This window comes from Emydura macquarii, unplaced genomic scaffold, assembly GCF_026122565.2.
Source record: "Emydura macquarii macquarii isolate MOO-44397 ecotype Brisbane River unplaced genomic scaffold, CSIRO-AGI_Emac_v2 contig_318, whole genome shotgun sequence".
Lineage (NCBI taxonomy): Eukaryota > Metazoa > Chordata > Testudines > Chelidae > Emydura > Emydura macquarii.
In genome coordinates, this window is record NW_027130455.1 from 12405012 (window position 1) to 12428534 (window position 23523).

Sequence of the window (23523 nt, forward strand, 5' to 3'; positions counted from 1 at the left end):
GGGTTGGACTAGATGACCTTCTGAGGTCCCTTCCAACCCTTAGACTCTTGGACTCTATGAATCCAAAATAGGATCTGGGAGTAATTTAGCTATGAATCATACAACTCCACATTTTAGATTGAATTTGAGAATAATATAAATGTATATGTTTTAGGAAGGTTGGGTCTGAATCTGTTACATTAATATTGTTACTAATTACTCAAAATACCTTAGCTCTCTTAGCTACCATAAACTTGACAATGATTAGATAGTTGATGTGCTGTGAACATTTCTACACTGATCAAAATTATCTGTTACTTTATACTTCTCCTGTCTTTTGTATCCACCCGTTATCTCTTGTCTTGTACTTGGATTGTAAGCTATCTGGGGCAGAGACCATATTTTATTTTAAAATTTGTACAGTGCCTAGTGCAATGGGTTGGGGCCTCCAGATGCTATTTTAATACATACATTTGGGGAAGCAAAATCATATAGGAACACTACTACTCAAAGCAATCCTGCATATCAAATTTTGCAAATTATCTATACATTAGGGTTCTGGAGTTCTGCATCATTTTGAATCACTTTATGGCAAAATGTGTAAGGCTGAAAAGATTATGAACATTGTCAGTTATCCATGAACACTGATGAATTGATAGTGCTAAAGCACTTTGGATATTTTTTCTTCAGTGCTATCTTGTTATCTAGCCTTTTGCAATAGTACTTTATGCACAATAAAATACCTGGTGTTGCTACTGAGATTACATATATTAATTATTACTGAATAACTATTACCTTAACCTTTGAAAAGTGAACCACTTGATATGATACAGTATATTATTGCTTCAAATTGGAATGGTTCACACACCTGGTACAAATCATCTCTATACTATATTTCTTTAGAACATGACCCTACTCCATTGAAGTCAATGGCAAAGCTCCCATTGGAAGCTTAAGAATCAAAACTGTTGTGAAGGTTTTTCTTTCTTCCGTGAGAGCATATGACTCTCGGTAAGAATGAATGCACTTGGATGCATGCAGAGGGAGAGGAGGAGAAGAGCTTCTGTCACTAGTGAAATATGTTGCAATGTGCACTCGAGTTTCAAGTTCCATGTTTTTGCCTAACTCTGTCTTATATGGTCCTGTTAGAATAATATCACAATCTCTCATGCATTATTTATCCTCCCAACATCCCTGTGAGGTAGGGAAGATCTGCCAAGTATGGTCAGTGGTTTACCAGGGAGCCATATACAGGTGTGTGTATGTGCGTGTGTGACCCACTTGCGTTACACACACCTGTATATGGCTCTCTGGTAAACTGTTTAAATAGCTATGTGCTTTGTTCTTTCTGAGAAATTCGGAACAGGCTTCCATTTCTTTATTGGCCATCGCATAGAGTATTATAATTATTTACTAAACAATCTTCATTTGAGGTGGGATGTTCCAGACAGCTTATCCAATTTATCTGTGATCACGGAATGCTATGAAGAGAGGATCATAGCTGCTCCTTTGATTTGAGGGTGTGAGTCTGCCTTTTTTATGTGAATTTACCAATTAGGGGGTCTGGTTAAGTTTCCAGATGCTCTTGCAGCAATGGCCTGGTAGGTCTTTTTTTCTCATGTATATGTGCCATGTGGTTGCAACATTTCTCTGATGTACACCTTACTCCCCTAATCTTTGCCTGAAGGCTGGATCACTGCAACATGCGCTACCTGAAGCTATCTCTTCAATGTATCCAAAAGCTGATGTGGAAGTCAACAGCTCCCTTCTAATGTCATGTTGTGTAATGAGCATGCTGGTGCTCTGCACGCAGTGCTGGCTGCCATGGTGGCCTAATAGCTCCCAGTGATGTTTGAGGTGTTGAGTTTGACCTATAAATTAATGGCTTAGGACCCCATTGGCCAAAAGACTCTCTCTTTGTACTAGAGTCACATGGGGAGTAAGTTAGTTTAGTGATCGGTGTAAAGGCTTGAGTTCTATTGGCTTAATATAAAGGGAGCTGTTGTCTGGGCTCTCTGTGGGAGGGCCTTTCAAACTTGAAACTCACGCCTGCCCTTTTGTCTAAAATAGGCTGAATTGACTGATGTTCAGGGGAGATCACAAAGCCCAAGAATTTTATTTCTAAGTGTTTGTCAAGGATGCCTAGAGCTTGGGATGTGATGGTTATATCTTTAACTTTCTGGGTCTCAAATCCTTATGACATATATTTACCTCCAATTTGCAAATCCTTATGACCTAAAAGTGCACAGGTATGTCCTGCTTGAGTTGGACACATTGCAACATCTTTCAGAAAGCATAATGGAAAGATGGGTTTGTGGCTAAGGCAGGGGACTGGAATTCAGGAGACCCACATTCTCTTATCAGTTCTATCCCAGACTTCCTATGTGATGTTGGGGAAAGTCACATGGAAAAGAATTTTGCAAACTGCCTCTTTTGGGTACTCTTGTAGAGGATTTGAGGAGCCGGCTTTAGACACCCCAACATCAGGACACTTTCAAAGAAGAACATGGCTGGCTGCTTGGTCTTTGAAAACATGGTGTTAGGACGGCCATCCAAGCCATTTGAAAGCTCAGTCAGCTGCAGACAAGATGCTGGGATTTTCAGAATCTTATTTCTGTGTCATACGGTGCTCTCCAAATACTGCTGTTCTCCCCTTTTGTATCAAAACCACTCAAAATGCTTCAGCAATCCTCTCATGGGGCGCCATTGGCCTACTGAAGCAGTACAATGGGTAGCTGCCCTCAAATTGATAGAAAAACCTCAGAAATAGATGGAGGAGAGGAGAGAGGAATTAGCCACTGGGTTTTTAAAAAGTGCTATAATAGCAGCTTTTAATTTCCTGTCCTTGAATGTGGCAGACATAGAACATGAAACACATAACGGGTTGTGTCTACGCACATTTGCTAACATTTTCAAAAGCTTAGGAAGATGCAGATAGCCATTTGCTCCAGGGCCTGGGGCAGACGGGCCAGCCCGGGGGCGGGGCAGGCCGGTGCTGTGGCATGGCGCGGGCAGGCAGCTGGGGGCGCTCGGGCGGGAGGTGCTCCAGCCTGACCTGGATAGACCAGCCAGGTTGGAGGCAGGGCAGGCCGGTGCTGTTGTGCAGCGTGAATCACCAGCGCTCTGGGGCTGGGAGCACTCGGGCCGGAGGCGCTCCACGAGCTGTTTGAATTAAAGTGATAAGTCATGTGTTTCATCTCTTTAGAGGAGCAAACAAATCTTCTTATTCCTCGGAATGGTCCAAGAAAGGGCTGGATGTTGCAGAACACACAGTTCAGGGAAAATTTGGGACTGGGGGAGGTTGGGGTCATCTTGCCAGAGTGTAGCTGAAGCATAACAAACAGGCTACTGGAATCAGAGTGTTTGAGCCAAACTGCTTTAAAACACAGACATACAGGGCATGTCTGTCTGGGGGCTGCCAGCATCCTGGCTGATTTAAGGCACTCAGGATTACAGGGCAAGCAGTGACACAGCCCCTCACTGGTCTGGATTGCATCCCAAAACGTGACCAGGATATGATAGAGGTTTATAAAATCATGAATGGTGTGGAGAAATAGGGATGTGTTATTTACCCCTTTACATAACACAGTAATCAGGGGTCACCCAATGAAATTAATAGATGGCAGATTTAAAACAAACACAAGGAAGTACTTCTTCACACAGCACCCAGTCAACCTGTGGAACTCATTGCCATGGGATGTTGTGAAGGCCAAAAGTATAACTGGGTTCAAAAAGAATTCGATAAGTTCATGGAGGATAGGTCCATCAATAGCTGTTAGCCAAGATGTTCAAGGATACAAACCCATGCTCCAGATATACCTACACCTCTGACTGCCAGAAGCTGGGACTGGATGGCACGGGATGGATCATTCAGTAATTGCCCTGTTCTGTTCATTCCCTCTGAAGCACCTGCCACTGGCCACTGTTAGAAGACCGGATACTGGGCTAGATGGACTATGGATCTGATCCATTGTAGTTGTGCTTATGACTGAGTTGAAGCTCCCACTAGATATACACAGACATGATCGTTTTCAGTATGCTAGAGGCCTGTGTGCGCGGTCTAAAAGCAGTCTATTTTCAGATATCTTTGGAGAGTGTCCAAATCCCCAGGGATATGGGACAAGCAGAGGTGGTGAAGAAAAATGGCCTAGAGAATGAGGGGCACAAGAGGAATCCAACTACTCCGAACCAAAATCAACACCATAGTCACAGCAATGGTGCCTCTCAAGGATGAGCTCCTGATTAAACATTCAAAAGCCCTTTCTGCCAACAGAGAGCAGAGGCTTTATATTCAGGATGTAAATTGGGTAAATACTCTAGGGGAGGAAATGGCAGGACATAAGGATTCTGGATTTGTAGCCACTGCAGCCATAAACACCACCTTTCCCTCCTGGATGGTCAACAGCTATCTCACTGATGGATTAAGTATGTTGTATATACTGCATTTTCTATCCTTGATCCCCTTTAGAGGTTATATGACATCTACAGAATCTAGTAAAGGTACAGAATTCCTGTACCACTTGGTGTAAGGCCTGCCTATCCCTAGAGAAGCACATGTGGTCTGTGTCACAGACACAGTGAACTGGCTGACTTCAGTAGTATCTTCAGTGTGATCCCGTGGACCATGTGGCAAGGATGTAGAATGCAGTGCCAACACAGATTGGTTACCCTATCAGTGATCAGCTGAATATGCAGAAGAGGATGCTGTGTAGATTTAGAGATGAATCTGCATTCCTGTGTGACCTGTGTCTGGCTGAGCTTGAAGATAGTTCTCTGGGGATCTTCGAACCTCCTCCTAAGGGATCTTTTCTGAGAGTTGCGATGCAGATTGCAGTGAGCAGAAGGAGGTCTTTTATATGTCATTTCCTGCTACTTTCTTCCCAAGAGTTGTCTCATGATACACAGCCTTCATATGGTCAGGTGCTGTAATCTCTTCTTTGTGCTAGCTACTGCTTGTCTGGGGCCTTTTTGCACTGTGGCAATTCAGATAATCTGTAAATTTTCTTCTTGTTGCTTATTATCAATTGCACTTGCGGCTGCGTTGATCGATAAATGTGTTCTCTTCACCCCAGTTTTTCCATGGCTATACTGAATCCACATGCTGTCCCTTCTTAGGTGCAAATGCATTGAGCCAGCTCACTGAGCTGCAAGACACATAAACTCATTAGCCGGACAACTCCCTGGTGGACCCCACATTTGTGGAGGTTCAAGAACTTAAGTTACTGCTTCCAAAATTAATTGTATTTTTCCCCCTACACCAAACCGCATTCAGTTCTGCATTATTCATTTGGTACGTTAGGGATTATTTACGTATTGGCTGAAAAGTGGGCATTTCAGCCAAATCAGTGTCTATCTTTGGAGATCTGCCATTGCAAACACTACAGACATGATGATCTGGAGGTCAGCTCTTTTTAAAAGGTGGTAGAATATTGGCGTTATTGTTCCTGTCAGCCCCTCAAATAGATAACTCAGTACACTTTCCTGAGATCTGCAGTGCAGATGCAGTGGGCAGAAGGAGGTCTTCTATATGTCTGGCTAACCTATTATACTTTTTCTGTATTCACTCACGCCTGATGCCCTTTTGGACTTTTCATGCAGTCTATCTTGGGGAATTATACAAAACCAAACTGAGTAGTTTGGGTACATAAGAGTGAACTCAGTTAAAGGGAGGGAAATTAACCCTCTCACTGCTGGTTTCTGCTGCAGCATTGTTGGAATGTATCACTGGATTCTAGTGCATCATTAGAATGCCAGGGAGTTCTTTAAAGCTTTCCATCGACTCCCTGGGAGCAGAGCTAGGTTGAGTGCTTTGGGATATCTCATCCCGAATGTTCCACTGGAAGGTTGGGAATCAGTGACACAACCTGGTGCAAATGAAGCTACGTGGGAGCTAACAAGTAGGTGAGGCAGCACTTAAATGGTTAAGCCAAAAATTAGCCAGAATAACAAAATGGGTGTATGTAGGACAAAGTTAAGCTTTGAGGTGACAAGCTATCAAGCTGATGAGCATGGTATAAACACCTAGAAAGGCGGGTGCAAAGACCAAATCACAGTAGGCGTCTGTGTCCATGCTATGAGCTCAGGAGTCTCCACCCTTTCTATTCATTTGATGGTCTAGGTGTAGGGTGGGAGGAATTTTGAGCTTGTGCTTTTGATTTTCAAGGAGCCCCCTTTGGCTGCTAAACAGATGGCTGCTTTTCCATCACTATATTCCTCAGCTTGTAGGCCTGCAGGAGATTGTTTGTTCCAGTTAGGATAATCTCTGAAGCAGTTGTGTTCCCTAGAAGGTTGTACTTTTTAAGCTTTGTTTGTTTTAGAGCTAATACGTTCATAATCCACAGTGCTGGCTAGTGGAGCACGTAGCATGACGAGGCTCTGCTAATATTTGGCATGGAAAGGAATGTCTTGTCTCCTCTTGCTGATGAGCCAAATTCATTCTGGGCGAAACTCCATTTGACTTCAGTGGAGTTACAGCAAGGATGGATTAGTCCCTACATCCTGGTAGATCTTTCATTCCAGAACCAGCGCTGCTTTGTCACATGCCTGCTGGGCTTCAGACTGTTTATACGAGGGCCTGCATACACAATGAGAGGCTCCTATTTCGGTTCCAAAATATTCTCTGCGAAGGGCAGATCATAGCACTTTGGAACAGAGAAGACGAGTCAAGGATATTGAATATGGGAGGCAACTGGCAAGAGCAGTCTAAAATGCTGCTTATCGTGTGATGAACAAGCAGTTTACGTAAAGCACAGCTGGCTTTGGCTTGCAAGTGCTTCCGTCCTTTGACTTGGCAGTCGTTTGTGGTACCTCTTCTGTGTATGTAAGGCACACTAGGAGGGTACAGATTTTCCTGCCTATAGGACTTGTGTCATTTACCTATCCCATAGTCCCTTGCAGGCTTGATCTCTGCAGTGTTCTCTACTTGGGCTGGCTTGAGGAGGGTATAATGCTGGTGTTCTGAGATCTGCCCTGGCCCCATCTTTACTTCTGGGTGAAATATAAAATGTTGGGTTATGCTGTCTTGCTGAAGCCCTAAATGCCTTGGGACCTGATGGTTTGAGAGGCTGCCTCTCCATCTAGTGTCCATCACAATGATTAGGACACTCCTGCTGTCTGTTGCTGGTGTCAAGCCGTACAGACGCGTTGGCTGTGTGGAAGGGAGAATGGTGCTGATCGCAGCATGGTGAAATCTGGCACTGAGTTGGTGGCAGGGGAGGGGCCCATTGCCCCAGTATGGACTCCCGGGGGCATAGTGCCTGACTAACCACAGTGAATGCCGGAGCATGGGTCAGAGGAACTCCGCTGCAATCTTTGGGAGGGTGCCGTGTGTGCTCCTCCAGCCTAGTGGCTGGTGCAGAGGAGGAGGCAGGGCTGTGGCCCTGCCCTGGGGTCTCTCTGGAGGAAGGCTCGTGCAGCTGGTGAGCTGAGTTGCATGCACTCTGGGCGTAAGGACTGAGATTAGTTTCTGCACACAGGGATGGGAATAGTCTTGTGCCTTATTCTCTCCCCCACGCCAACACACCTGTGCAGGGTCTGCCGCAGTCTAGCCTGAAGGATGTTTTCATTCCTTTTAACTGTCTGCATCCTAACTGGAAGTTCTTTAATGGTGAAGGAAGCCAGGTTATGCTCAGTGACAGGTGTGAATATTAATATAGCAATGCCTCGGGACAAACGCGTGAGCCAACACCCCCCCTTTCCATTCCCCACCCCCACTCAGGGACATCAGAGAAGTTTATCTACATCCAGACTTTGCTTCACAGGCCTGCGTTTATTCTGATGTGTTCCAGATCCATTCTCAGAAGTCTTTTGGTGCTGTGAACAAAGCCCAGAAGATGCTCTCTATGTGCTGGCACACGTCCTAGTGCAGCAGGAAGCAAGGTCAACGTTTCAATAACATGTGGACATACTGTCCCCAAATACTTGCTCGGCAGCCTGGTTAAAGAGGCACAGTTCTAGCATTTTGTTACTGGCATGCACAGGAAAATGGGATAAAATGCACTTGTGGCTGCAGGGACCCTTCATGCAAAGCTCTGCAGTCCTGGAGGATTGTGCTGTATTTTGCGTTTGATTCTCAATCCACAGATGCTATGAATCTTAGGAAATCTAATGCTCATGCACTCTTCAGTCAGGTGGTAGAGGGTGAGGTTTTGTTGGCAAGCGTTCAGCAGCTCTCTATACCAATATTATTTGAATGGAGTCAACTGGTGCAGCTTACCCTCATTTCAAAGTGTGAACAGCAGTCTGACTTGCCTACACAAGGGGTTTGCTTATGTGCAGCGGTTCAAGTGCCTGGCTAGCAACAGTGGCTGTAGTCAGGGCAAATGTCCAGTATATACAAGGCGTTGGAATCTAACATGCCCTAGCAATAAGGAATTGTAACTTGGACTGAACTGAATGGTCAGAGGGAGACCTGCATGTTCACCCTAAAGGTGGTCTCCTTATATAAGGGCTTAAGCCCGGACTACACTAGAAGCCGTTGCTAGCTTAGCTGTGTCAGATACTTCATAAAATCCCACCCTTAACTAACATGAAGGCTTCTAGTAGCACAGAAACATCTATAGCCAAAAAAAAAGTGCTTTGGCCGAGATACTTATTTCGCTTGATGAGTTAGTATGAGCTACACCAGCAAAAGCACATTTTTGTTGTTATAAGTTGTGTCATCACTAGCTATGCAGGCAAAACCCTCCTGTAGTGGCAAAACTTTTAGGCATAGACTAGGCCTTACTCATTCTGACAGGCCAGCGTGGGTGTGCTAGCAGCACCATTGCTTGTGTTGTCCCACGTCTGGGGACAGCTAACCGCTTGGTGACTCTTCGCCCTTTGCAGATAAATAAGAATAGAGGTGTTAGGGGTATCCATTGGGCAACTTTCACATGCACTACATTCAGACGCACAGAAAAATTGGAACAATAATAATGAACAAGAATTGTATCTCAGGCCAAAACCATCTCTGGAATTTAAATTTAAATCTCAGATTAGAAAGCAAGTTACACTATAACAATGAAAACCCATAAATTACAAAGGTTCAGTAGTTTTGGCAACTTCTTATGCTTTTTCCCCCTCTCCTCCCCTGCTCCCTCCCCCTTCCCTTGCAGGTTTTCTTTAAGGAAAGTTTTCCCTCTTCAGGTCAGGCTCAGTCAGCTATGCCAGGGCTGACTCTAGCTCTTGGTGTGTGTATAGCAGTCTTCAGTAAAAAGTTTAATTTTATAGAAAATGAAGTGAACTTATTTTCCCATTTGTTTCTGTTTCCTGCCTTCTCTGCCCTTGTTTTTCCATAACTATTTAATATTATGTTGAGATGAGAGGATATCTGTTAGATTTCTTTTGGACTTTGATTTACTGATCTTAAGGCAGATGGATTTAGATATGTGAGATGAGTTTACAAACCATAAATAAGACAACTTTGGACATTAAACTTGACCCTTATCCTGATATCTTTAATTACTTTATGCGCAGTTTTGCTTCTGCTTTTCTTTCATTTGCTGATGTGATCAAATTATGTAAATTCTTCTTCTTCTTTTTTCTTTCTTTTTTTTTTTTTAATATCAGCATGAATTTCATGGTGATACTAATTTGTTCCTGTTTTGGAACAAACTAGGGCAAAATTACTAAGACTGTACAGCATTTCTTAAACTCCAAGTCTGAATAGTGTTTTCTTTAACAAAATAAAGGGGGGATTTTCAAAGACCCACTTAAAAGTAATCTCCCAAAATCTGTAGTTGTGGCATCTGCAGAAGACTAAACATCATTAATCTAAAATGTTTAGTTTACCTTTGAAATACCTAGGGCAAGCCAAACTTGTAAATTAGTTGTCTTGTGTTGCAACAAATGCAACTGACTGTAGTTTCCACTTGTTTTGGGATGGGTGACATTGGTGTTATTTAAGCCAGTGGTTCTCAATCAGGGGTACAAATGCTGCTGGGGATACGCAGAGGTCTTCCAGGGGGTACATCAACTCCTCTAGATATTTGCCTAGTTTTACAACAGGCTAAATAAAAAGCACTAGTGAAGTCAGTACAAAGTAAAATTTCATACAGACAATGTCTTGTTTATATTGCTCTCTATACAATGCACTGAAATGTAAGTACAATATTTATATTTCAATTGATTTATTTTATTATTATGGTAAAAATGATAAAGTAAACAATTGTTCAGTAATAATGTGCCATGACACTTTTGTATTTTTATGTTTGTTTTTGTAAGCAAGTAGTTTATAAACGAGGTGAAACTTGGGGGTACACAAGACAAATCAGACTCCTGAAAGGGGCACAGTAGTCCTGAAAGGTTGAGAACCACTGATTTAAGCAATGAATCTGTGCTCGCTGAGGTGCATGGATGTAAGCCTAAATTCTGCCCAAGGCACCTTGATGTCAGTGGGAGACACACGTGCGTCCAAGGGCAGAATTTTTGCCATTTTATAAAATATTGATTATTCTTATATCCAGGAGCATACAGACTCCTCAATATCCAGGATTGTGGTCAGGAGGAGTTAAGTACAGCATGTTTAAAGAGACAGGACCAAATCTTAGGGCTAAAGCCTGATTTCATTGAAGACAATGGCAAAAGTCCAACTGATTTCAGCAGGACCAGGATATAGCCCTTGGACTGTAACAACACACCTGTATGTCAAATAGACTGTTACTTCCATGGTTACCAAGGGGAAAAGATGACACGCTTGCCTATATATAACACCTAGTGTCCTCCTGAGCTTTAGTGGTATATTTTTCCTTGCTCTGGTTCCTACAAGTGAGTCCTAGTGATCAGTTGTGGAAGGAATTCACCATTCTGGGCCCTAATCCATTACAACTGGTTTGATCGAAGGAAGGCATTTTTGCCTTGAGACCAGTAAATTCTTCCACTTGCACCTTGTCGACCTTTTCTGTGCTAGAAGATGTTACCCATTCTTCAGGTGCACTAGCGCTAGCTACAATGTAATGACTAGTGCAGGTAGGACTCAGGCCTTTTCAGCACTGTGCCGTGTGCAGGTTCAGTGCCCAGTGCGTTAGAACAGTGCTGAATAGAACAGAATGAAAAATGCAGGTGCCCTATCTCCGTAGGTGCTTATACCATGAGTAGCACTGGTGCAGCTGCAGTCTCTGGAAAAATGGCACACAGCTGAAATCCAGCTTTTCAATGCCTCACTGGCTCATTGAGTGCTGTGTGGTGCCCTGGGCAAGAGAAACCTTGGCTAAGCAGCTGTGATTAGAGATGATGCAGGATTACAGATTGTGCTATCTCTATTCAGTGTAGAAGGAGCAGTGAGCTAAAAGACAAATGATTATTCTAACTAAGCTGAGGATTTTGAAGCCAGGAATATTATACAGGCAAAACCTAGGCGGTAAGTCAGGCTGAAAAATGGAAGCTTTTATTGACTGCTACTCTGTCCTCCCATCCATTCCCAATTATGTCTTATTGGAGCTATTATTAAAACTCTTACTCCCTATTCAGACCGCTGTATCTTTTTGGAGGAGCTTAATTTGAGAACAGCCATGAAAAGAAACAGGTCAGACAAGCCGTAAGGCTTTGGGGACGGTAAACATTTCCTACTAGTAAGGCGCTCTCTCTCTCATTCCATGAGCGGCTTACATCAATAGAAAGCTTAGCTAGCACAACAGCAAACTTATCTGTTCTTGGTTGTTAATGTTCTTCAACAGGGAAGATAAGGTGGCCACTTTCCATTGTAACCCTGACTTTTGGGGGGATGTCTATCTTCGTTTTTAAATCTTGGCTGCTTGGCCTGCGTGGTGTTGTCCCAATGTAACTTCTTTTCGTTAAGAATGTTTGAGAGGGCAAAGCCTTCTGTACTTTGAAAGCTGCCAGATACTAAATTTAGACCCCAAATGAGATAGGAGTGTGAGAGAGACAGACATTCTGCCAACCGCCCCCCTCCCCCCCCCCCCCCCCGCTCCCCCATACACACACACACTTTAGTTTTATTTGCTGCACTTAACTTTTTTATCCTATCAAGTGCAATTGCTTTATGATGTATTATCTTTTTAAGCATTGACAGAGTGCTGAGGTTAGTACAAAATATAGACTAAGAGGACATAGTCCCTAACCTGGAATGTTTATCCTCTAACCAGACTGCAAATAGTTTTGGATTGTAACTTCTCCAAGACAGCAACCATCTTGTTGTTTGTTTTGCACAGCACTGGGCACACTTCATATAGGATAAAATAACGCATAGTATGAAATAGGAGACAGAGGGAAGTGCTGTCTCAGAGGGTTTTTCCTCTTTTCAGTGTTGCTGATGGATGGATTAAAGGCACTACTTACCATGGATTTTATTCCCATAGCATGCGGCATCAGCCGGTGGTACAGTATATTCTTTGAGAAATCCAAATGTGATGCAGTGCTAAGGCGCCACTCCTAGCACAGTTATCTCAGCACTGTTTTTACGTTCTATGGGTAACATTTTTCACTTCAGCCCATACTGACTGTACATTTTGACCCGTTCTATGTGTGAAACAAGGGTGAGCTAACAATAAATATGCTGTTAGTGATCGGCAACATGGCCACAGGAGTTTTTCTCCATGTGATATGAATTGACGAGCCTATATCTCCCTTATCCAAACAGATAAACTGTATTCAGACTTGTAAAACATGCAGTTAAGTTTTTATTATGTTGCGTAACAAGGCTTGCGAGGGAGGTATTACAGATATTTCCAATAAAACAGCATTATGTTCTGCAGCATTCGATACATGTCAATGCCTTTAATTACTGGCATGGCTCAGTCTTAGGCAAATAACACTCCACTTCGCCTAGGGCACTGTTTCATTGTTTTGTTTTTAAGTGCCTCACCCTGACCTCCAATATCCAGGGTGCAGAGTTGCAACGGCCAATTTTGTTTGCAATTTGCAGTGCAAATGAGAGAATGTACCACACATGTCAAACTCTTGACCTGTGGAAGCATTTAGGTAATTAGTGTGCTCATGCTGTCATTTATGCCCATAACTAATTGCAGGTACAAACTGCTGTTTCTGAAAATAAGGCCCGATGTTTACCATTGCTGCAGAGACAAACCACAGGAAAGAATCTGTTGCAAAGGAACATTCAGGGTCTTGCTGTAACATTCACCAAACCAAGGAAATTCTGTGTGGACGCACTAAGGACCTGAATACTGTGAAGGCCTAGATACCATCTGCCAAGAAATCCTATTTCACGTTGATTGGGATTGCTAAAATAAGGTCCTTTTAAAAACATGGCTGAGAGAATGACCAATTGCTACAGGTTGAACCTTTTGAGTCAGGGCAGTGAGACCTTGTTTAGAATTCAAAAGGATTCTCATCTAGGGAAGATTGGGAAGAAAAGAGAATGTCTTCAGTCTCGTCATCTCAGCTCCACGCAACACCTGCCCTTCGTACTGTCCTCCTCGCCGCCCTGTGCCCCTCATCCATCCTTCAATTTCTGTTTCATCCCCTCCATCCTGCTTGTGTGTCAGGCCCCTTCTCCCACCCTGTGTCTGTCTTGTTTATTTAGACCATAAGCTCTTGTGGCTGGGACCATCTCCTACTCTGTGGTTGGACAGTGCCTAGCACAATGGAGCCCCATACTTGGCTGGCCCTTGGGCTTTACTGTAATAAACACGATTTATTAATAATCATGTAATGATTTGTGAAGACTGCACCTCCACCAGTAGATGGTGCTGTACCTTTATCTTACTGTTAAATTGTTGTAATGTTTGTTATTGTTCTGAACTGGGTGGGGTTGGCAGGAAGGTCAGTCTTGCCTATGTGCTGGAGTTGGTACTTGCAATGTTCCAGTAAATCTCTGATTCTGTAAACAAGTATTACACTAATAGAGGTTCCTCACCCTTCCCCACCCTCTAAGGGAGGGCATGGCTTGATTGATAGGTGAAACTGGCGCAAAAGCGACAATAAACCAGATTACACCATCCTCAGGAGTCAGGAAAACATTCTAATCATAAATGAATGCAGACCTTACTCGGAATAGCTCGTACTCTGCTGCATCTGCCACAGTATCATCACTAATGAATTGCCTGTTTACACAGGATTTTTTTAATAAACACCTGTCAGCAAAATCACATTTGAATGCAAACTCCACGGCTCGAAGGCGTCGTGGGACTCATTCGTCCTCTCTTTTCGAAGGGTCTCCAGTGCATATATACGGAGGAGTCATGAGACTTGCCTCTCTCTCCACTGGCATACGTGAATGTAGCACAGATGCTCAATGGGTGTGGGAGGTCACCTCAGTTGCCCTCTGCTGTCATCTACTGTAGCCGCAATGTGTGTCAGAAGATGGTGTGTGAGATGCCATTCATTTCACATGCCATTGCCAGAACTTCTACTGCTTCATCGCTGTGAGCGATCACAGTCTGGTGCAATTTTATTGTTTGCTACAGCACAGAGAGCTCCCCAAACTTTTTAATAGGGCGCACCGGCCTGCCACAAGGCAGCATGGATTGCTCCACTGGGCATCTTTCCATTGACTTCAGTGGACTTCAGGCTCCCTCTGAGTAAAAGTTGCTGCACAGTCTGAGGTGGGTCGTTGCTGGCTCTGGGTGTGAACTACGAGGAGTGCAGTGTGAAACTCCCAGTCTTGCTTCGTCACTGAATTGTGGTAGAAACAGGAATATTTATCCAAATTTGCAGCTTCATTATTTCAGCTGAAATCTCAGCAGGTGAAAATGGAGTTTGGCACTGGTGACTGACTCTCACTGATGCTTCATGTGCATGCCCATGCTGCCCCATCCGCCACAGCCAAAAAAACATTGGCACAAAACTACTTTGTAGTGCCTCATCCCTTAACTTCATCCACCTAATCCTACCCATCTCCCTATGAATGTAAGTATTTCCTGTAAAGTATTTCCTTTTCATTACTGAACGTAGCCCTACGGCCTGCTGAGAACTGTACTCAGATTTTTTTTCCACAGTATTTGCTACTAACTTTTCTCCAGTATCTCTTAAAAAGCCAAGGAAAGATTATGGGAGAACTCTAGACCGCCCTTAACAATACCTAGCTCTTATATAATGCTTTTTGTCTGTAAATCTGTAAGCACCTTGCAAAGCATGTCAGTATCATTATCCCCATCTGTAAAATGGGGAAACTGAGGCACAGGCCAGAGGCATCTAGGATTAGAATCCAGATCTCCTGAGTCCCAGTCCAGTGCTCTATCCTGTAGGCTATACTGTTTATGAAAATTACATAAATGCCTTTGACACCTGGTTTTGCAAATTTTTATCTGTCAGGTGAAATAGTCAGTATGAAGCCAGTGTGGATTAATGGCCAATACATATTGACTTGGAAAGGTCTACATAAGGGTGACCTGCTTTTTTGGATTTAACTTGCTATCTCATGCAGTTTCCAAATGAAGCTAATTAAAGTAATTCACATACTTTGGAATCAAGGTGCAGGAAAGCAGCAATGAGGCTTTGATTGGTGCCATCATATTAATCTGGGATTGGCCACTTGTTAAAAGTTAATTGAGGTTTAAAGATAAACCTTAATGAGGTTGGTAGTGAGGATGCAACTGTAACTAGATTTTGTTGTTTACACAAACCCATTTTGGATTTCTGTGCAAGGTCAAATATCGTATCTATTGACAGTTTGCGGTAGAGTTGCAGAACGAGCTTCCCATTGAAGCCAGAAATAAAAGTAGATGGGAATCCAGCAGTCTTACTTCTTGCAAAGTTGAAAACCCTTCTGGCATTTATTAGGATTTCCCAGAGGTGTATTCATCTCACTTGACTTGTAAAAATGACACTGTTTGCTTTGCAGATTGTATCATATAGCAAGGCTCTTTGGATGTCTGTTCCGATGGGAATAACAAATTGACTAAGGGGTCGTGGTTAATTCTTTATTTTTGGTAGGGGATAAGTAGAGCAGTTCACAGGACCATAAACATGGCACGGTGTCATGTTAGGGGGAGGTGAGGTAAACATTTTTACGGCTCTCTTAGGAGGCAGTATATAGCCCATGATTTCGTTTCTCAATGTCTTTGTGTCTTCTCAAGTGTGCTTGTGGGAGGCATAAACGTCGGCCCCTTTGATAAAATCGTCACAGGGTTGGTTTGCTGCTGGTTTTAATTTTCCCCATGATGTTTCAAGATCAGTTTCTAAATCTGGGTTGGTCACAGTAAACCCTTCGAAAGCCCATTGCAGTCATGGGGTTTTTTTCCTTTGAATCAGGTCCTTAGCAACTACATTTAATATTGTGTAAGGGAAATGATGTCCCTTCTGAATTCAAAGCGCTCACGATATGGTTCTGAGGCAGTAGAACTATAAATGCTGTGTTACAGTCAAGAGAAAACTTAGGTGAAAGTGAGGCTGTTTGGTGTAGGAGCCTTGTGGATGTGTGTTCTCATGGTGTGTATGTACATATATTAAATGACATACTGTCTATACGTAGAGCGTTTTGGATAAGGTAGCAGAGCCACATGTCAGCAGTCAGAGGAGTTCTATTCCTGGCTCTCACTGGCTTGTGTCATCTCGTCACTCACGCAAGTAACTTAATCCCCGTGCTTCGGTTTACTCTCTGTATAAAGACTGTCCTAGTGTTTACGTATCTCGCACATGGCTTTTTGAAGGACTGATGTCTGTAACCTGTCTTGAGAGCCTGGGAGGAATGACACACTACAGAACGGCAAAGTGATGCTATGATTAAGGTTAAGATTTTTGTCGTGGTTATTTTTAGTAAAAATCACAGACAGATCACGGACAGGGAACAAAACTTCACGGAAAATTCACCCGTCTCTGACTTTTACTAAAAATAACCATGACAAAATGGGGCTAATGGGGGATGAGAGCCAAAGCCCAGCTGCTGGAGAGAGGAGTAGAGGGGGGTGGGAGTCCAGCACCCCTGCCCTGAATGCTCAGAGCTCCACCGTGTGGGTCACCTACTCCCGTGGCAACTCGCTCCACCTGGGATCTGCGGGGACCGGCTGAGCTCCGCACTCCCCCCACCGATAGAGCTGCACATCCTGGATCCCCGGGGTCTCCCGCCGCCTTCAGGGGCTCAGAGACCTGGGGTCCCCCCACCGCCTGTGGCAGAGAGCTGTGGGGTCCCCCCACCACCACCCGTGGTGTCTAGGAGTTCTGGGTCCCTCCTGCTGCCCATGCCAGCAGGGAGCTGTGGGGTCCCAGCTTGGAGCACTGGGCTCCCCTGTGGCGACTAAGAGCTCCAAGTTCTCCCCCACACACACTGGCAGTGGCTGGGAGCAACGGGATCCTTGCCACCTGCTGGCGGCGGCTCCGAGTTGCGGGGTCCCTGTCACTAGCAGTGGCGGCTCCAAGCTGCAGGGCCCTTGCTGCCCGCCAGTGGCAGCTCAGAGCCAGGGGACCCCACCACTTGCTCTGGCTGACAGCGGCAGGTCAGCGGGTTGGAGCTGCAGGGTTGCTGCCACCGCTGGGGGCTCTGAGCCACCCAGGCTGATGGCAACAGGGCCCCCAGCGGCAGCTTGGAGCTGGGCGTTCCCTCAGTCGCTGAGAGCTGCCGCTGCCTGAGAGCTCTGGGGCTGCCCAAGCCACAGGGCGGATGCTGAAAAGGATAATTTCAGAGGTCTCTGGAAATCACGGAATCTATGACCTCCGTGACAAAGTCTTATCCTTAGCTATGATAAAACTGAATAAGCAGTCATCTTTTTCAACCAGCCTTTTGGTACTGTGTAGCTTTGTGCACCATGTTGTTATAATACTTAGTTCTGCCATAAATGCAGGGGACTGGACTAGATGACCTCTCGGTCTCTTCCGGTCCTATGAGTCTATGATTCCCACAAGACGTACCTGTGGAGGTCAAAGATTCTCGACCATTTCAATATTCATGGGGGAAAAACCCTCAAACCAAATAAGGAGGACAGAAGGGAGATGCAAATGATATTTAAGAAATGTGGGGGTAGATCCTCCACTGATGTAAAGTGTCAGAGATCCATTGTGTGGCCTCATTTTGATAATAAATTAACATTAATGTCTAAATGGGTTTTATAATTCAAGATCCTTTTTTGGCCAGATACGGGGGAGAAAGGGACGTTGATTTTTTTCCAATGGTAGGTTTTTGTTGTTGTTTTTTTCTTTTTTTTTCCAGCGTATGGATGTGCAGGAATTCTTGGCCACATGAGTCTGATTCACAGGGCCCAATTCAGGTGCTGAGCATCTCAAACTCTCACTGCCGGAGCTCAGCAGTTCTTAAGATTTCTCCCATAGAGACGGTAAATAAAGATAGTGAATATTAAGGGCTTGGGGTGGTTTTGGTTTTGGTTTGTTTTTTTTAACCTGAGCTGTCTATTGACAGACAAAACCAAAAATCGATTTTTATTGGACAAAAGTCTTGATGAGAAGCCAGTTCCTGCTTCCCACTTATACTGGTGTACATAGGGAGTTCCAATTTGAGTTATTCTATATATACTTGGTAAGTGATAGAAGAATTTGAGGGTCTCAGATGAGATCGTACTTGGGGTGTCTAGCCCATCCCACTGTCTGCATTGCCATGATTATACTTCTATTTTAGCATGCTAGCTCAATCTAAGCTAGCACAGACCTTTGCTCAAGCTGGAAATCACACCTCCAAACAAACAGGGAATTGAACCCACTTCTCCCAAAGCTAATGCTCCGACCACTGGATCATCCACTCAGTCACCCTAGATTCTTTAGTGTAGTGCCTCTAGTCTCTACCAATGAAGCATGGGATTCTCAGCTCATTGAATCACACATGCTCACATATCAGCTGGCAGATCAGCTGCTGCATTCCTTTGCTGCATCACCTAGTCATTCTTGTTTATAAAAGGAGGAGAAACATTTCATGTTGCATTGCCAAAACGTTCCATGGAAAGAATCAAATAGTGAGAAACCGCTGATCTGGGGAGCGGTGTAATTCCAGCCACTAAAACTGGCTCCTTTTGCTTTTCCATTCGAAGCACCTCATTAATCAGTTAGATTACATTTCCAGCCATATTGTGGCTAGGTTATATAAGTGAACGTCTGTATATTTGTGATAAGTACCTGGACTGTGTTATTGAATGAGTAATATTTAAAAAGAGAGCTAACATAAGATGAAAGCTCTCTTACAGCTGGTGGGAAGGCAGGCTGGCTGTGATGTCTGTCTCTCTCCCTGTTGATTGCTGCACATGATTCCTCTTAAAGTGGTTGGGCAGGTGCTGTGATGGAGGATTTGATGAAGAGGAAGAGATTACTGTTCCAATTTTCCTCTTGTTTTACTCTCCTGAATTGGAGCCTTATGGGAAAGCACTTAAGGCCTGATCCAAATTGTACTGAAGTTGCAGTAGTTTTTAGGGATTTGGCTCAGGCCCAGAAGTGCATTCAGCAAAGCCGCTAAGCCTGTACTTCTCAATGAAGTCAAGGGCGCTTATGTAAATGCTTAGCAGTATTGGGGTCTAGAACTGCGATTCAGCAAGATATTTAAACATATACCCAACTTTAAAAGCACAGGCAGTCCCGCTGGCTTAAATGGGACTATGTGTAAGTTTAAAGTAAGTACATGTATTAGGTACCTTGCTGGATCAGAGGCTGGAAGAGCAACAACCCCACTGATGTCAGTGGACTTATCAGTATTTCCACTCTCAGGAGACCAAAAATCACGTCAAACCCCCTCGAGATCAAAAATCATGAGATTTCCTTTAAAAAAAATTACATTTGGAACTCATCACACCCATTTTGTGTGTGTGTGTGTATGAGAATAAGTGAGAGAGAGAAAATTGATGTTACACAGCATATTTCGGAGAGTGGGCAAAGTGACTCTGGCCCGCACCACAGGAGCTCTCACCCCCACATCTGCCTGCCCCTGGCACAGCAACTAATTCTGCCCCTCTGACGTCCAAATCAATCCTGTCCCCTCAGTCCTCTCATCAGTCCTGCTCGGTCCCTGACCATTCTGCTCCCCATCCTCATCTAAGCTCCCCTTAGGATTCTTCACCCTCCTCTCCCAGGCCTGGGGAGGCTGCAGTTGGGTCCCCTCTTCCCTTTCAGGCTGGGGGAGGGGGGGCAGGGTTAGAGGCTGTTCATCCCCTCTAGCCCTGCCCAGGCTGAGTACTGCAGAGAGGGAGAGGGGAGCAGCACAGCTACTGTCCCATCCCTGTTGCTCCCTGGAAGGGAGGGGAAGGAGGGAGGAGAAGAGGTACTGTCCCATCTCCATTGCTCACATGAGGGAGGCAGAGCCACTGCTCTCTTTGGTCCCTCGTCCCCACTCCCCTCCTATGAGAACGGCTTAGGGTTGCTGAGGGGAATGCGGATGGAGGGGAGAAACTGCCTGAGCAGCTCTAATTGGGTGTTCAGCCCCAGGAAGCTGACAGCTGGGACAGACAGCCAATCAGAGGGCTCAGATTCACTACAGGTCTGGTGCTTCTCACATCCTGGCAAGATGAGATGCCAGCCCAGCCGAAATCCTATCACTTCTGAAAGAATCGAGAGTTGGGAACAATGAGTTAAAGCAATGTAAACTTCTTCCAGGTCCTGTGGCCCAAAAATGAATTGCAATAGCACATACCAAGGGTTCTCAAACTATTTTTGCTGAGACCCCCTCTGAAAATATTTCAGGCTGTGACAACCTCCTCTCCCCCACAAAAGTGATGACACCCCCATGCCATGTCATCCTTACCGGCAAGCACAGGGGTTGATAACTCACAACCCCCCCCCCCCATAATAACCTCGCAACCCTGAGGGGTCACAACCCCCAGTTTGAGAACCCCTGGCATATGCAGTAGAAGTCCAGTTATCTGATCTAATTGGGACCAGGGCCAGATTTGGTCATCATAAATTGGGATAATCAGGAGACTTAGCAAAGACCTTACGATCCATTATTTTAAGATGCAGAGTTACTTTTAAACTAGCTGACCTCACCCAAAAAAGCATTAAAATATACTCCCCTTCTTATCTACTTAACAGAATATACAAACCTTTAGTTCTTGCAAACAATGATTTGTTCATTTATTTTACAAGTCTGAAAAGATGCAATGATTACAGTACTGTTGCCATGGAGGTAACATCAATTTCCTGTATTCCTGTGTGTGCGCTGGTTGTTCAGTTAATATGAAGAGCTGGATGATGGAGGGTCATATAAACGGGGTTCTACTGTACTTTGCATTAAGATAGAATCATAGAGTTAGAAGGGACCTCAGGAGGTCATGTAGTCCAACCCCCTGCTCAAAGCAGGACTAACCTCAGCTAAATAATCCCAGCGAGGGTTTTGTCAAGCTGCATCTTAAAAACCGCTAAAGATGGAGATTCCACCACCTCCCTAGGTAACCCATTCCAGTGCTTCACCACCCTCCTAGTGAAAATTTTTTCCTAATGTCCAACCTAGACCTCCCCCCCCCTGCAATTTGAGACCGTTGCTCCTTGTTCTGTCATCTGCCACCACTGAGAACAGCCTAGCTCCATCCTCCCTGGAACCCCCTTTCAGGTAGTTAAAGGCTGCTATCAAATCTCCCCATATTCTTCTCTTTTGCAGACTAAACAAGCCTAGTTCCCTCAGCCTCTCCTCATAAGTCTTATGCTTCAGCCCCCTAATCATTTTTGTTGCCCTCTGCTAGACTCTCTCCAACTTGTCCGCATTCTTTTTGTGGTGGGGGCCCAAAACTGGACACAATACTCCAAATGCAGCCTCACCAATGCCGAATAGAGGGGAATAATCACTTCCCGCGATCTGCTGGCAATGCTCCTACTAATGCAGCCCAATATGCTATTAGCCTTCTTGGCAACCAGGGCACACTGCTGACTCATATCCAGCTTCTTATCCACTGTTACCCCCAGGTCCTTTTCTGCAGAACTCCTGCCTAGCTCATCGGTCCCCAGTCTGTAGCTGTGTATGAGATTCTTCCGTCCTAAGTGCAGGACTCTGCACTTGTCCTTGTTGAACCTCATCAGATTTCTTTTCGCCCAATCCTCCAGTTTGTTTAGGTCCTTCTGTATCCTATCCCTACCTTCCAGGGTATCTACCACTCCCCCTAGCTTAGTGTCATCTGCAAACTTGCTGAGGGTGCAATCTACCCCATCCTCCAGATCATTAATGAAGATGTTGAACAAAACCGGCCCCAGCACCGACCCCTGGGGCACTCCGCTTGTGACCCGCTGCCAGCTAGACATGGAGCCATTGATCACTACTCGTTGAGCCCTATGCTCTAGCCAGCTCTCTATCCATTTTATAGTCCATTCATCAACCCATACTTCTTTAACTTGCTGATAAGAATACTGTGAGAGACAATATCAAAAGCTTTGCTCAAGTCAAGGTATATCACATCCACCGCTTTCCCCACATCCACAGAGCCAGTCACCTCTTCATAGAAAGCAATCAGGTTGGTCAGGCATGACTTTCCCTTGGTGAATCCATGTTGACTGTTCCTGATCACCTTCCTCTTTCCAGGTGCCTTAAAATGGATTCCTTGAGGACCTGCTCCATGATTTTTCCAGGGATTGAAGTGAGGTCTGTAGTTCCCTGGATCCTCTTTCCTCCCTTTCTTGAAGATGGGCACTATATTTGCTTTTTTCCAGTCATCAGGGACCTCCCCCAATTGCCATGAACTTTCAAAGATAATAGCCAGTGGCTCTGAAATCACATCAGCCAACTCCTTCAGCACCCTCGGGTGCATTGCATCTGGCCCCATGGACTTGTGAATGTCCAATCTTTCTAAATAGTCCTGAACCTGTTCTTTCAGCACTGAGGGATGTTCACCTCCTTCCCATTCTGTGCCATCCAGTGCAATAGTCTGGGAGCTGACCTTGTCTGTGAAGACAGAGGCAAAAAAGGCATTGAGTACCTCAGCTTTCTCCACATCCTCTGTCACTAGGTTGCCTCCCCCATTCTGTAAGGGGCCCGCACTTTCCCTAATCATCCTCTTGTTGGTAACATATCTGTAGAAACCCTTCTTGTTCCCATTCACATCCCTTGCTAGCTGCAACTCCAATTGTGCTTTGGCCTTCCTGATTTCATTCCTGCATGTTGGAGCAGCATTTTTATACTCCTCCCTAGTCATCTGACCAAGCTTCCACTTCTTGTAAGCTTCTTTTTTGTGTTTAAGTTCACCAAATACTTCTTTGTTAAGCCAAGCTGGATGCCTACCACCATATTTGCTATTCTTTCTGCACATTGGGATGGTTTGTTCCTGTGCCCTCAATAAGGTTTCTTTAAAATACAGCCAGCTCTCTTGGATTCCTTTCCTCCTCATATTAGCCTCCTAGAGGATCCTGCCCATCAGCTCCCTGAGGGAGTCAAAGTCTGCTTTTCTGAAGTCCATGGTCCGTATCCTGCTGTTTTCCTTTCTTCCTTTTGTCAGGATCCTGAACTCGACCATCTCATGGTCACTGCTGCCTAGGTTGCCACCCACTTCTACTTCCCCTATCAAATCTTCCCTATTTGTGAGCAGCAGGTCAAAAGAAGCACGGCCCCTAGTTGGTTGCTCCAGCACTTGCACCAGGAAGTTGTCTGCAACATTATTCAAAAACTTCCTGGATTGTTTTTGCTCTGCTGTATTGCTCTTCCAGCAGATGTCAGGATGATTGAAGTCCCCCATGAGAATCAGGTCCTGTGAACTGGAAGCTTTCCCTAGTTGACTGAAGAAAGCCTCATCTACCTCGTCC

The 23523-nt window shown here is 44.7% G+C and overlaps 1 protein-coding gene across 5 annotated transcripts in view; it reads left to right on the top strand.

Moving 5' to 3' along the window:
* ME3 (malic enzyme 3) overlaps positions 1–23523 on the top strand; it is a 168881-nt gene that overhangs the window by 1583 nt on the left and 143775 nt on the right. The window lies entirely within an intron of this gene.